Source organism: Penaeus monodon, chromosome 38, assembly GCF_015228065.2.
Source record: "Penaeus monodon isolate SGIC_2016 chromosome 38, NSTDA_Pmon_1, whole genome shotgun sequence".
Lineage (NCBI taxonomy): Eukaryota > Metazoa > Arthropoda > Malacostraca > Decapoda > Penaeidae > Penaeus > Penaeus monodon.
In genome coordinates, this window is record NC_051423.1 from 23,069,689 (window position 1) to 23,074,688 (window position 5,000).

At 45.4% G+C, this 5,000-nt stretch overlaps 1 protein-coding gene across 1 annotated transcript in view; it reads left to right on the forward strand.

Moving 5' to 3' along the window:
* The first annotated feature begins 2,868 nt into the window (after window positions 1-2,868).
* LOC119596474 (proline-rich protein 36-like) overlaps window positions 2,869-5,000 on the forward strand; it is a 40,756-nt gene continuing 38,624 nt past the window's right edge. The window contains exon 1 of the mRNA XM_037945743.1: window positions 2,869-3,477. The gene's annotated coding sequence lies outside the window, so the exon portion shown is untranslated. The remainder of the gene's footprint in view (window positions 3,478-5,000) is intronic.

Sequence of the window (5,000 nt, forward strand, 5' to 3'; positions counted from 1 at the left end):
AAAAAAATATATATATATATATATATATATATATATATATATATATATATATATATATATTAAATCCCTTTTTAATAATTTTTAATAATGGTTCCATATATATATATAAAGCATATACGCATATTACAGTCGAAATAGATAAATTATATACAGATATAGCTATAGATATATAAATAAAGAGATCCTGCTATTGTAGTATGTCGTTTAGCACCATAAGGTCGAGTAAGATTATGGTGTAGCGTCCATGACCTTTGTTAGTGCAGAGACACTATACAGAAGCCCTATTTCTGGAATACAGTCACCCGGTATAGTGATATGCAGTGAACGATTGCAAAGGCAGCGTTGCGAGCGATATGAAGGCTATGTTGCAAGAGGCCAGAGTGTCCCCGAGAGGAAGAAAATCCTTATATGACGGTATAGTGCCAGGTATGGTGCCGAGTACCCGCGACCTGTTATGGTGTGTGTGCAAAGGCGAATGGAAAATGCAGGTCAAATTGAACTAGGTTAGTAAGAGTTGGCGAGAGAGGAACGAAGTTAAGACAAGTTCGGGTCAATAAATATGGTTTAAGTCTTGCAAGGGAAGCCTTACAGGTGAGTGTTCGTGTGTTTGTGAAGGGCGGCGGCCGGGGCGAAGTCAGTCGGAATGAGGATACTCTTTCCAAGGATCCGGACGATGCGCATTTGTTTCGAACTTTAGGAGGGACTCGGGCGTTCAACCCGACGATTCCGCGCACTCTTTCGGACACGTGAGGGAGAGGGTAAGGGCGCCCCGGTGGCAGGAGGGGGAGGGGGAGGGAAGCATTAGATGGGGGGGGGAGGCATAAGGGGGAGGGGGGAAGGGGCAAGGGGATTGAATTTATAGAAGGAGAGGGAGGGAGAATTCATAGAAGGGGGGGGGGAGGGACAAGGGGAGAGGGAGGTATAGAGAGAGGGAGGGTAAGGGAGAGGAAAAGACATAGAGGGGAAGAAAGCGGACAAAGAGGAGGAAAGAAACAGAGGGGAACCATGAGAGCAAAGGAGGAGGAAAGACCTAGTTAACAAGGATAGAACAGCGAGAATAAAGGGAGGGAAAAAAAGGAAATATCAAAAAAAAGAGGAAAGGAGAAGAAAGATAAACAAGGGTGAGGTGAAGACGTGAAAAAAAAGAGAGTTAGGGAAGAGATAAAACCCTCCCTTTACCTTCTCCCTCCCTTACCTTCGCTACCAGCCGGCTTTGCGATGCGTAACTACCCTAATCCAAGTGCGCTGTGGCCCAGATGCGCAGAGATGGCGGCGCAGTCTCGTAAGGTTTCGCGCTGGCTCAGTCCGGCGTGACAGTGGCAAAGCGGGTTTTTAATTTTATTATTTGTATATATATATATTTTATTATTATTTTTTAAATTGTTTCGCGTCTTTTCGGTGCGAGCGCGTGGGTTTTTGTTTTGTTTTTTTCTTCGCTTTTTTTTTTTTTTTTTTGAGTGTAACGGAACAAGTGGAAGGGAGATGAGGAGGGAGGAGGAAGGAGGAAGAAGAGGAAGGAGAGAAAGGAAGGAGGAGGGAAGGAAAGAGATGAGAGAAGGCTTCTGTTATGTCTTCCAAAAAACGCTGATACTTTGAGACACAGTCGTATTTATTCAGCTTCATGCTAAAACTTTCTACATCTGTCAAAAAGACATCTTAAGGGGGGGTTGGGGGGAGGTTTAGGGTAGGAGGATGGACAGATGGCGGGAGGGAGGGAGGGGGGAGGGAGGGAGGGAGGGAGAGGGGAAGGGGGGGGGAGAGGACGGGGGGGTAGTGAGGAGGGGAAATGGAGTGTGGGAGAGGAGGGGAGGGGGGAGGGAGGGAAGCGAGCGGGGAGGGAAGGAGGAGGTAAGAGTTGAAAAGGAGAGCGGGGGGGGGGGAGGGGGGAGAGGGAATAGGACGGGGAGGGGAGAGGGAGAGCGAGTGGGAGTAGAGAAGGAGGAGGGGAGAGGAGGGGGAGAAGGAGACGGGGAGAAGAGGGGAGAGGGAGGCAGGGGGGGGGGTGGACGCTTACCCTGCAACAGGTGCAGCGGGTCAGGGTGGACTACTACTGCACACGCACGCACGCACGCACATAAATCTGGACACAACTATATAAGTTACATAAAAAAGACAGGGCATACATGATTATGCAAGCAGTGTTTGTGGGTACGTATGCTTAAAAGGACAAGCACGCACGCGCAATTAGGACTAAAATCACGTATTACTACACCCATTTACACAGTCATACATAAAAAGGTTAAACAAATGCAACTCATTTTAAAAGAAATAAAGAGAAGAAAAGAAAAATCTCACAATAAGGCGTATCTTCGAACCCAAACACATCACATTATTTACACCTGCGATAAGAATGATAAGGTTTTAGGAAACTAATGAACCACGATTAGAAAGGCTCTGTTAGCGAGGGGCTGCTGCAGGTGAGCCGGGTAACGCACGCGACGGCGGCTCCCCAGTCCAGGTGTCGGGGGCGTAGATCCACTCCATAGGGATTCCCTGCACGTACGCAAAAGGGCGTGGAGTTGTGGGTGGCCCGTAAGGTGCACGGGCGTGGGCGGGCAGCAGCGGGACCGGCCGCGCGTGTGCTATGGTGCCGACTTTCACGCGCGTGCATGTTGGTCGCTGCGGCGGCTGGCGTGACCAGGACCGCCTCCGGGCAGGGCGGCGCCAACTCTCCCGGCGCAGTTGGATGTGACAACGCCTCTTCGCCATATAATAAGGCTAATATATTCGTGTCCTATGGCAATGTGCACCCCTCCCATCTTCATAATGAATATAAACACGATTATGGGAGGGAGGGTTCCCTACAAGGCTGAGTGTAAGCTCGGCGACTAGCTGCCAGCCAGGAGGACGCGCGCGTCTGGCAGCTCGGAGCGAGTCTACATCTGGCGGGAAACACGCGCTCTTCCCTCATATGTTCGGAAAATCCACTAAAACACATTTTCCACTAAATGATCAATCAATTTAGCCGCGGGGGCGTATAATACGAGTAAAAATGCCGGTAAACACGGCAGGTGCAGGCGTCCACGCGGGTCAGCGGGCAGGTTGTAAAGTGAGACGACCACTATTCCAAATATGGGGTTGGATTTGTCGAGTATGTGGCGGTGTGGTAGGGTCGCACCAAAATTAGAGGAGCAGCCACGTACAGCCTGTGTGTGTGTGTGGACGCTAGTGTGTGGTGCCTCCTGCTTCCCCTCAGTGGATGCCCGTGTTGTTCCCGCCAGTGGCACGAATGCGATAATACGCCATCCATAACCTTCTTGGCCTGACGGAAACTCGACTTGTTATGCTTGGTTGTGCTTGCTGATCGGGGGGCGCGCCTTACATCAGTGGTGTGTGTTTGTTGCAATGTTTTAGAGCAGGTGAAGTGCTTGTTTTGTAACCGTGAGATGTTTGTGTTGACATTCACGACTCGACCCGCGACGCAGGCCTACAGAAATGCGCACAGGATGTAAATTGAAGAGGATTTATTCATTATAGGTGAGTAGACCCCGCCGTTCTCGACTAGCGTTGCAGACTAGTTATTTGCAACATGTAGCAGGTGGTTGTTGATGTTATGGTAGCGTCCAGAGAGCGACCATGCAATCCAGGTTCGTGTGTGGTATATTTGCAGCGGTGATAAGGATAAGGATTATACATTTGGCGATAGGCTCCGATCCCCCAATTAGCCTCCGAGTGGGATTGGATTCGCCGTCGTGGTGTTAGATTCTCCTTGAAGCGATGTCGCGCGGCTGCGGTTGTCAAGGATTGTGGTGTTATGTTACAGTTCTGTCTGCTGCGGGCTCAGGCAGTGTTACGTTACCGCTCTGCTTTACTTAAAGGTTTTGTCTGCCGAAGAATAAAAAAGTTTATGAAGCACACGAGCTGTTCGGAATCCTTTGAGATGAAATCGACTCTGGTTTTTCAACTTGTATCTGAAGCGTTTATAATCTATATTTTTTATGTCATTCTCTTTAACTTTTTTTCTTTATTTTACATTTTTGGAGTATTGCGCCGTTACGTTAGTAAATACCAAGGCTGCTTTTTCTTTCGTAATCGACAAGCTAAACACTTAATTTTATCCTCATTTAGCAAGACAGTAATACTTTTTATGCAAAAAGCTGATGATGATACTTGATATGAGTATTATGCATCTCTCAATATTTTTAGATGGGGGAAAAACAAGGGATATTGACCATATAATTTATTTCTTTAATACTCTTATTCATATGCATTTTTCATTTTATAAAAAGTGTTTAATGATTTGACTCTTATGGTGATTAATTGTTATAAGTGTTTGGGTTAAGTATCTTCAAGGTGCATTGGGAGTTTAGAAAATATACTTGATATAATGTAGAGGTGGCCATAAGTGATTTATTTGCTGTATTTGAACTTCGAGATGCATAGATCGTGTATTTATCGGCATAATAGGAAAAAATAAATCTAAGAAAGTAGATGTCTACGACTAAAACAATTTATTGAATAATAATCAAGCAATTTTTTTGCTCTGGGACATTTTAATAATATAAATGTATAAGTTTTAAATATATCAATTATTGAAAAAGAAAAAAATCACCGCCGCGAAACTATCGTTTGTCCTTCCGTAGAGTTTCAACGCCCACTCGTAAGGGCCTCGAGTGGGGGGGTGAGGGGGAGGGGGGAGTGAAGTCTAGACTGTACAAAACGGGAAGATGAATCTGTAATTAAATGGGGGAAGATAGAGAGAGAGAAAAAATAAATGCATGCGAGGAGGAGAAATTAAGGAGAGGAAGAACAGGTCGAAAGAATACTAGCGAGTTTTTTTTAAAGAAATATTAGAAATAGAAGATTGGTATGATATAATCGAAGTGAAATTGTATGATTAATAGTGCGATTATCAGTTATAAAGGACGCTAGGAAAATTATCAATAACTGGACGAATAGAACAAACGAAAATCAACAATATTGTCGAATAAAGTGACTAATCTAACGATTTCATCATTATCAATAATTTAAAAAAAACGTATTTTACACGTAACACTAGA